Source organism: Limulus polyphemus, unplaced genomic scaffold, assembly GCF_000517525.1.
Source record: "Limulus polyphemus unplaced genomic scaffold, Limulus_polyphemus-2.1.2 Scaffold1898, whole genome shotgun sequence".
Classification (NCBI taxonomy): domain Eukaryota; kingdom Metazoa; phylum Arthropoda; class Merostomata; order Xiphosura; family Limulidae; genus Limulus; species Limulus polyphemus.
Window position 1 is genome coordinate 60,579 of NW_013667508.1, and position 11,251 is coordinate 71,829.

Consider the following 11,251-nt stretch of genomic DNA (forward strand, 5'->3'; position numbering starts at 1 on the left):
AGTGCTAGCACGTTGAGTTTGTCTGTAGTTAAGCATAAAGCTACAAAATTAGCTATATTTGAATTTGATGACGAGGAACCCACTTTTAGAAAATAAAGTTTGGATACAGCTTGAATATACATACTATCTGTGCTGTTCCCATCGCGGGTATTGAAACCCGGTTTTTAGCGTCATACGCCTTCAGACTCATCACTGTGCCAGTAGGGGGCAGCACGTTGAGATAGTGTTGTGTATATGAAACAAAAGTTATTCTGAACTTACTCGGTCTTATAAAAACGTATATCATAAATAACATTTGTTTTTCGTTTATAAGTAGCTTGTTTCTCTCCCTTATTGACATATATAGACTCGTCCTATTTGATCTTTTTCCTCTCGTTATTGGTTGACGTAAGACTTTCCACTTAACGTAAGGGTCTAATCACCTCGACTTCACACACAATGTTCAGTAGGGTATACGTACCAATGTAGTGGGCTATCCACAGCTGGGTGTCCCAAGTTTGAATGGGTGTACTTGCTAGTGTTTAGTCAGACAACAGTGTGAGATCATTCTTTTCAAGAAACATTTCTTAGAAAGTAAGAGCTTACTGCCGTGTTACGAAGAGTAACTTCTAGGCTGAAACGCGCGTGCCCCGCGTAGTTAATAGATTTCTAGCCTAAGGACTGGACAAGCATCCTAGGTAAATTTAAAAATTTAAATCACGTCACCTTTTTCTTACACAGAAGTTTAAGTTTTATTTGGTTAGTAAGTGCTACAGTAATATTTCAAATCAGTGCGGTGTTCGGGTACTTGATTGAAGGAGTAACAGGCCAACGTAAAAGTATCACAGAAATTGGTCCTTCGTTAACCTGTAGTAAGTATAAAACTATGTATATATATCTATATAGTTATATATAACAACTGAAGTGTAGTAATGTTCAAACTTGAAAACACACACACACACTTTTCCAAGTTTTTAGATGTATTATTAATTTCTGAGGTCAGGACGTGAAGAATTTTCGTTTCGTAGCATTACGTTTTCACATATATTCCATTCCCACCTGTTACGAGACTTGCTTTGTTACGCTCCTTTTTTTTAACGCCATGTAATATCAAATAATCCATTAAGTAGTTTTACACCTTCCGCCCCCCAGTGGCACAGCAGCATGTCTGCGAACTTTCAACGCTAGAAACCGGGTTTCGATACCCGTGGTGACCAGAGCACAGATGGCTCATTGTATAGCTTTGTGCCTAACTTCAAAACAAACACTTTACACCTTCAGGCACAGTGATTAAGAATTCAAATAAACAAGCTAAGCGTCCAAACTTTTTAGAAGCTCACACGGATACAAATTAAAGATAACTTAAAGCCAGCATCCTTTCATATAGACTGCTCTTAGACGTGTATATGTTTTGTCAGACCTGATGGCGCGCGCTAGCCGGATCAGCGAGTGAACTACTATTTCGTTCCTTCGTGGAGAAACTATGCTAATCTGCTGACTAACTGCAAGTAATTGTAATCCAGTATCAACGTATTAAACAGTTGAAACACGGAATTAGGTGTCACTTTCGTTCGCCCTCTCAAACCACGTGTGGTGTTTTAATAGAGCTGCTTCCATTTCTGTTTTGGCTTCTTGAAGTTTTGTAACGCAAAAGTGTAATTCTTTTCGATGCTGCTGCCATTATATATATAGTTTTTCTTTGGTGTGACCTTGGTGATAACTTTACTGTTTCTGCTGTAGGGCGAGCTAGCTAATAGTAATAGTTAAGTGCGATTTCCTTTTTTTTTTCTCCTCTCACGAGGGGGCATGGGCGACGTCAAACCAAACTATTGTTACAGTAGAACATGCAGTAATCTAGATTAGACAGTGCTGCCGACTAAGAAAAAGAGTGACCATTTTTGAAATACAACTTTCGTAAGTAATATGGCCAATGTTGAAATGAAAGGTTAAGGTCAATGGAAGTACGGTATTAGAGAGAGAAAAAAAAGATTGACTTTGACTTTTCAAGTATTCTTATCACACCATTTCGATATACTTAACCGAACCAATTAAGACCCTTCCTCCCCCTCATTGTAAAACTACATATTATGATAAGGGCGTTGCCGTATCTGTAGGTTCACTGATAAAAAACATAGGGAGAAAAACAGTATCTGATATTATCGTACCAGTTAGATCTCTCTTTTGTTTTTATAGAAGTTCCGTACGCCAGGCTGCATTGTATTTAATAAAATCTACAATCACATATTTTTGTAATAAAAAAATAAACCAAGATATTTATATATATATACAGAGAGAGAGACAGGTTTCACACAACTCAGGTTTTATGATAGTTTTCACACAAGACTGAGCACCAGACAACAACGTTAGTGATACATAATTGTTGTAATCTAATCCTAGTAATCAAAATATTTTACGTGGTCTCAATATGTTATGCTTGAATATGAAAAAAGGGAAGGGTAACACGATTATATGGATGTATATTAAAATGATGATGAAGAAGTATTTTAACAGTAAATAATGAAATACGAATAACTAGAAACTCAATTAACAAACGGAGACGTAACAATATAATACAGTGCAACATCTTCGTGGTACACCTTTATTGGAGAATGTTAATATCCGGCAAAATACGCATATACTGTATGTATTTGCTGGATTATTAATGCACACACACATATGCAGACATATATATATATATTCTGGATTGTTAATACACAATAAAGTACACACACGCAAATATATCTATGTTTTCTGTATTGTTGATACTTACTAAATATATATATATATATATATTCTGGATTGTTAATACCCTCTAAAGTACACACACGCAAATATATCTATGTTTCTGTATTGTTGATACCCTCTAAAGTACACACACGCAAATATATCTATGTTTCTGTATTGTTGATACTTACTAAGTAAATAAATATGTATATTATGGATTGTTAATGCACACTAAAGTACACACACGCAATAATATCTATGTTTTCTGTATTGTTGATACGTACTACTTTTTCGTAACTTCGTTCCGACGATACGGGATAGTTCTAGAAACGTGGCGTCACTGTAGTCATGTGATCTCGATGACGCAACAATATTATCGCAGTATTCCTGTAGCACAACCCCCACAAAATCACTTCCCAAACTATTGCCAGCTATATTCTTATATTAAAAACACCAACAAGACACATAATCAATACATCATTTACCACATAAACACCTCGATAAGACACCTCGATAATCCGAGATGTACGTGACATGAACATGCACTTTTAAATGGAAAGACTAAAATTATATGGATAATACCATAAATTACCAGGTACTTCACACAATATTTGAGAGTTACCAGATACATAAAAATAATAGCTAATCATGATATATAAATGTCTACAACATTTACAACTCATAAAACAGTAACACGGGTTAAAAATATATATATATATATAACACGGGTTAATATAAAATATAGCAATTATTAGAACTAAACACTTTCCTAAGTGTCACTCTCAATCGTATGACATTGCGCAAAAGTTCTAGACAAATATAACAATTACCAGCATTAAAATATTGTGGAAGTTACCATTATTATAACAAGTACCAAGAGCGACACAAATTTTAAGTTTCTGCAAGTCGTGTATCGTAATACACCCCAATGTATACCATACACATAGCATCAACAACACACTTCATATACGTGTAACATGAAACTCACCAGTCACAAGCGAATGTTTTTCAGCCAGAGGGAAGCAGTCCGCAGCCAAGTACTATCCATTTATGCCATTGGTGAACCAACACATACATTCAATTTGTGGTCACCAGACACGACGTGTACATGTGTTATCGGAAGTAAACTAAACCTCATCATCACTAATCCTGTGTCATAACCCCGTGACACATAGTTGTAGAATTAAATATTCGCCATTCGTAAAACAACACATACTGTCCAATTGCATGTACCAGACATTACGTGTACATATGTTATCAGAAGCTGAACATCCTCACATATATATCACTAATCACGTATCATAGCCCCTGTGACACATACTTGTAGAATCATATTTATACCATTCGTAAAACAACACATACCATCGAATTGCATGCACCAGATATTACCTGTACATATGTTATCAGAAGTAAACCGAATTTCATCGCATATACCACTAATAATGTGTTCATAACCGCCGTGACACATAGTTGTAGAATTATGTTTTAGATAAATATTTATGTTTACTTGATGACAAAATTACATACATGTTCACGTTCAAACTTGCCAAAGGTACTTTCATTAAAACACAAAATATACACAAAAGAATCATATTACTAGCTCTTCTTAACCGACATGGAAACCGCACGTTAACTGGATGATACAGAACAGTAAAAATGTATAATTTTTTTTTTATTCCAAGAAACAAGTGCTTATTCTCACTCTCTCTCACACTGGGGTGAGTTTCGCTAGAACTCATGGCACAGAATTTAGTGGTTGCAAAATCACGAGTTTAAGTTTGTTGCTGTTTATCTATCTATGACCTAAATATTTCAAAACGTGATTGAAAGATATTGATAAAACTTGATCCTATATTTGAGTCATCTGTGGTACAAAACATAATAACAACATTTCGAAATTGTTACAATAACCAACTCTGTGTTCTCAAGATTATAAGACCTTCCCCCTCTGGTAATAAAAAGGTGTAGAAAATCTCCCCTGGTAATAAGTCTTCAATTCTCTATATTATCCTCCCCACCCACCCGCCCCCCCCAGTGGCACAGCGGTATGTCTGCGGACTTACAACGCTAGAATCCGGGTTTCGATACCCGTGGTGGGCAGAGCACAGATAGCCCATTGTGTAGCTTTGTGCTTAATTACAAACAAACTATATTATCCGCAGTAAAGATTTTTGGCTTAGTTATATATTCATAACTAAAATGCCTATTCGTATTTTATTGTTTTTAGTGTCGGGAGCGGTGTCATCGAAATAAGAATAAAACTTGTTTTTTTATTATTATTATTATCAAACTACTATATAATTTCTTCACTCAACTTTCCAAATTATAGTTTTCGTAAATACATTTCGGCTTGAAATTATTTTCACTATCTCAATGAAGTTGAAGAGAAATAAACTGTGAGGGGGAGGGAGGGGGGAGCTTGTAAATCTTAACGTCGCAACAGTTGAGAAGTTTCTCAGCTACCATACCGCAGATGTTCTCGGGTTTATGTATGAGGTGATTGGGAAAAAATCGGTGGTAATGGTGGTCTGTCTTTCCCCATGGAAACACCAACTGACGGCAAAGTCTAAATACAGAAATAAACGTCCAGTCAACTTGGAGACATCAATTTTCTTAGAGATGATGCAGTCCACAGAATTCGATGAAAAGAGTGTCACTGGAAGAGGGGGAACAACCTAACACTGTGCACGTGGTGGTGATGTTTCGTGATTTGCCCTGGGGCTTTTTCTTATCAAGTGCCTGATCTTACTGCAGGAAATACAAGACGAATGTGGACGCAATAGATGTTGGTCTTCATCGTCAGTGCAGCTGGTCGGCTTAAGGCCTGATGTAGGAAGTAAACATGTTTTATTTCTGGATTGACACATGAACTTTGAACGAGGAAAAAAAAAAAACAACGGAAGATTATTACTGACTCGATAAAACCAATCTTTTTTTTTTCCTTTTTTTGAAATAACAACAAAAAATGCGCACACTAACACCTTTATTTCAAAACATAATTTAACGTGAAGCCGTGTTTTCAATTTGCTTTTTCACATTTCTACGTTAACGACTGAGAAACATTTCCTTACTTTCTGTGCTGGAGAAAATTATTAGTAGTAAACATATCAACATGAACAAAGCAAAAGGTTTTTGCTTTTTCTTCTGTACATAATTTGAGATACTCTTTTTTTCTTTACCATATATATACGTAGATTTATTAAATTATACCTGATGTTCTCTGTTCATTTGTTTGTTTTGAATTTCGCGCAAAGCTACACGAGGGCTATCTGCGCTAGCCGTCCTCTCGTTAATAATTGTCACTTGAAATGTGAACTTATGCATGCTAACTACAATAGAGTGTCACATAAATTTCTAGCAAGGTAACATATAAGGCATCCTAGAATAGATATAATATCAACGAAGAGGAAACAGCAATCCATAATAAACAGTTTGTTTGTGCCTAATTTAGCAGTGTAAGACTAGAGGGAAGGCAGCTAGTCATTACCACCCACCGCCAACTCTTGGGTTACTCTTTTACCAACGAATAGTGGGATTGATCGTAACATTATAACGCCCCCACGGCTGAAAGGTTTGGTGTGACGGGGATTCGAACCCGCAGATTGCGAGTTGAGCGCCCTAACCACCTGGTCATGCCAAGCTCTCTCTGTTCATAACGAATAAAGAGACAAACTTAGGTTATACAAGACCTGATTGGTTTAAAGAGGAAGTAGGAAAAATAAGCATCTAATTAAAATAATGAAATAATCTTTGGTAAATCCGAATGATGGTGCTTAGTCTGGCCCCTTAAACCCACTTTAATTATTACACGCCAATAATCTGTCATCTGGTAATTCTGTAACCACAACATGGAAAGTTTCTGTTTCTTCGCTGACAGTTTAGCAGGAAACCTGTCTTCCAAGCCGATTCTTTTCTTCCATCGGTTAGCATGTCACAAAAAATAGCGCGTTTTCTGTTTGTTCTTATAATTTTTCCACAATGCCACACAAAGTACTAGCCATCCCTATCTTTTAAATGGAAGGAAGGAAGTTACTCAACAGCACTCACCGTCAACTTTTGAATTACTCTTCTTTCATGGAATAGTGGGACTTAGTCGTTACTCTTGTAGTGAAAACGGACGCGAGCCATGAATCCTTGGACTCATAATCTGAGCATTCTTACCATTGGACTATGCCCGGTCCCGAGGTTTGTGTAATATTAGGGTAATAATATCGATACCAAAGGCACAGAACATATACTTTTTTTATTTTTTAATTGTGATGCATGTAAATAATATTTATATCAAAGCATTGTTAGACAAATAATGTAAACAATGAATCTTTACTGAAAATATATGATAGCCTATAAGTATTAAACTACAAATTAGTCTAATGGGTAATGGAATTTTGTTTATACTACAAGATGTATAAACAGCTATTGTTTATTTATAAACAAAAATATAAACGATCACATTAAAAAAACAAAATCTGTCCAAACGTTTCAAGAAATAAGACAATTTATGTGAAATAATAAGCTGTAAAACGGTCATGGTAAAAACAATTTATGTGAAATAATAAGCTGTAAAACGGTCATGGTAAAAACAATTTATGTGAAATAATAAGCTGTAAAACGGTCATGGTAAAAACAATTTATGTAAAATAATAAGCTGTAAAACGGTCATGGTAAAAACAATTTATGTGAAATAATAAGCTGTAAAATGGTCATGGTTAAAACACCTTACAATAATAAGCTGTAAAACGGCCATGGTAAAAACAATTTATGTGAAATAATAAGCTGTAAAACGGTCATGGTAAAAACAATTACGTTCGATTTTCAGGAATGAATTCTAAGTCTTTAACTTTATTGAACAATTTAGAGTGCTTTTGTAACTCGGGTGTTTGTCGTAGCTTAGAAAAATTATACTTTCAAATCTGAATCTAGTTTTAAACACACAATTACAATCTTTTATCCGTTTCTGTATAATAGGTTCATGTGTACGAGTTTTGTCTTACAGCTGACTTACTTCAACTTGAAGTGTTCATTAACAAGATTCGCGACTGAAGTTCGTTCAGTGTAAACTGATGATGTTCATGTACATGAAATCATCTGTTTTCAGTAAACGTCATATTGCTCACGGACTGAAGAAGGAATACCATAATAATATTTTACCATTTATAACTGTTGATACATTGTCAAGATGCACACCTCAGTTTCGTAATGTTTTTCATTATACTAGTATAAAATGCTCGCCGCCAATGCACCATCCATTATCCCCAGTTACTTCTATACCTGCCCCCCCCAGTGGCACAGCGGTATGTCTGCAGACTTACAACGCTAGAATCCGGGTTTCGATACCCGCGGTGGTCAGAGCACAGATAGCCCATTGTGTAGCTTTGTGCTTAATTAAAACAAACAAACAAACAAACTTCTATACCTATCTCAAGGGGGCCACTACCCGAACACAAACCTCGTTAAGACACGCCCGTGGTACCTGAGCAAGTGTGCCACATTTGGTCCTGCTAGCTTGTTAGTAGGAGTATCAACATAGTTGCAAACATGGCGCCTCCGGGATTACGAGAGGGACTAGTAGCACAAAATCCGATGCCAGATTCGGGTTCAGCGACCCTAAAAATCTGCTCCTAGCCCCTCACGTTGCCAGGTGGGGGCCTTCCGGCGCGTTTTTAGACCCCTTTGTATTCTCATACACATAAGGACACCCCCTTGGCCACCACGAGTCCGCCGGCCAACTTTGGTCCTTTTAGCTCCAAAACTGTGGGAGGAATTAGTAAAAAAACAACAACACACACAACATGAATTAAAATAAGATGCCTCTCCGAGTTTTCCGGGCAGAAACTGATGCAGTAAGCACGCAAGCAGACATCTTGAATCAATTACTGTACTTAAAACCTTACTTTCAGGCGAGAAAAATAAAACTATATATAATTGCATACTGGCTGTTGAAAATCTGCTTTTTCTGTGTTTTGTCTTTATCTTGAACTGATATGAAATAATTATGTCGTGATTCACCAGCTAGGATTTTCAAACTTATACATTCATCATTTGAATAGCTCAAGGCAACTGAGTTAATGAAGCCTATGAGCGAAATGGGCAATTATTTTTCTGGCTTCGGCCGCACGCAGTTCGCTAAGTTTTTTCCAAGAAGCTGGAGAATAAAGTGTACAATTTTAAACTAAAACACGCGTACTTCATAAGCCTACCATTCATAAGTTTTTTGATAGACTTAAATTGTCTTGTCCTCTCGTTAATAATTGTCACTTGAAATGTAAACTTATGCATGCTAACTACAATCGAGTGTCACATAAATTTCTAGCAAGGTAACATATAAGGCATCCATAATAATTTTGTCCCTAATTTGGTTTGTCCCCACCCACCGCCAACTCTTGAGCTACTTTTATACCAACAACTTTTTTTTTACCGTCACATTATAACGCCCTCATGGCTGAAAGAGTAAGCATATTTGGTTGGACGAGGATTCGAACCCGCGACCCTCAGATAGCGAGTCAAGCGCGCTAACCACCTGACCACGCCGGGCAACAAATGCAGAAGGATTAAGAAAAATAAAAAGTGAACAGAGCCAAGTAAACATCTATATGTTACGGTTTTTGTTTTCTTTATTAAATTCAGCGATTTAGAGATGATGCTTTCAGAACAAGCCATCTTTTGGCCATCATTGTAAGTTTCAAGAAGATTCGTCAACTTCTAGAAGTAGAAAGTTACCTCATAAAACAACAACAACAACAACCTCTTTTTACAGCAAGAACAGAGTAGATTGTGCTGAATGTCAATAAGAATGGTGGTGTTAACATATGACGCAGCCTTATGTTTCTTTTTTAGTTTTGTTAAGTCGGAATTATTATTGGAATATACGAAGGTCAAAATACAAGATGTACACTGTGATGTAGATAGTGAATTTAAGGTCTTCAAGCCTCAAACTAAAGTAACAGTCAACTAGGGAGAAAAGGTCAAAATGTACCTGGCCCTCCCAGGTCTATACAACACCTAAATTCTGATGATGTTCCGAACGAATACAGTTAAATTTAACTTAACTTGTATTAACATTTCGGTGGGTACTTGATATAATCAATACAAAAGATTTGAAAAACTTGAACATAAATATATAAAATGAATTGTCAAGTGGTGTATTCTAATGAAAAACTTGAACATAAATCTATAAAATGAATTGTCAAGTGGTGTATTCTAATGAAAAACTTGAACATAAATCTATAAAATGAATTGTCAAGTGGTGTATTCTAATGAAAAACTTGAACATAAATCTATAAAATGAATTATCAAGTGATGTATTCTAAATTTAATAAGTAAATAAAACTCCATCAGTTATGTACCTCAAATGATCAATAGAAGAAATTCCAAAACTATCTCTCATCCACTGTTTTGTTATGTCATATTCTTTAACTTTAAATATTTAGAAAACAATATAGCATATTAGCTTTAGCAGTTGGAGCTGAGCCAGCAAAGTAACTGGGTAACTTGCGCACAACCAACAAAATGTTTCAAAAATAAAAGCCCCCCCCCCCAGTGGCACAGTGGTATGTTGGCGGACTTAGAACGCTCGAATCCAGGTTTCGATACCCGTGGTGGGCAGAGCCCATTGTGTAGCTTTGTGCTTAATTGCAAACAAACAAAAATAAAAACAATAAAATGAGGGAGAAGAAATAAAGATTCAATAAAAGTCAACATACCAATAGTAAGTTAACAAATTACAATTTATAGTTAAAATTATAATTTCATTTAAAAGTCTCGAGTTTTTAAGCACAACTTCTTTGTGGGTCTATTAAGGTTCTGTATAGGCTCTGACTGAGACTTACCGGTGGTGGTAATGGTATTGGTGGGTGCGTGATAACAATAATTAGTCTTTCTTTTTTCACTTAGTTTATTATTAATCTGGTCATTTATAAAGTTTTCATTTTTTCACGTAAGATATTTTTCACCTAATTCATACGCTTGTCTTTATTAATCGTTAAGTAATATTCTTTCATAAACTGAACCAAATCGAACGCTGAAAACTTACTTAAGCCTATCCCGAGAGTAGCTACGCTACAAGCAAATTAAACAGTTTTCGTTTGTTTAGAGAAAAATGTTTAACATGATTATTTTACTATTTGTACTATTGTAGCTTCGTTCTTCTGTTGGACCAATTCTTTAAATTATCTGGTGAAAATAATTTGAAGTTCGGTCCATGAACCGATAACAAGTTAAATTTCTTCCTTAACGTTTCTACAAGTTGCCTTCACTTGTACACTGTTGGTACTTGTAGGCCTAAAGAAATACCTCGCTAATTGTACTACGAGTATCCTAAGAAGTAACTTGTATAATTTCACAGCTGACTAATCAAGTAACTTAAAATATACGCGAATAGCTAACACTGATTACTACAAGAGACAGAAGACAAAACGGGCTTATTCACTGCTAACTTAAAGCAAGACGTTGACTACAACACTTTACCAATTCTCGTATTCATAACATTGTTTGTTTTGAATTTCGCGCAAAGCTACACGAGGGCTATCTGCGCTAGCCGTCCCTAATTTAG

The 11,251-nt window shown here is 35.8% G+C and overlaps 1 protein-coding gene across 1 annotated transcript in view; it reads left to right on the forward strand.

The window, feature by feature from the left end:
* Nucleotides 1–483: 483 nt before the first annotated feature.
* LOC111087225 overlaps nucleotides 484–11,251 on the forward strand; it is a 53,099-nt gene continuing 42,331 nt past the window's right edge. Inside the window, exon 1 of the mRNA XM_022393161.1 lies at nucleotides 484–851. The gene's annotated coding sequence lies outside the window, so the exon portion shown is untranslated. The remainder of the gene's footprint in view (nucleotides 852–11,251) is intronic.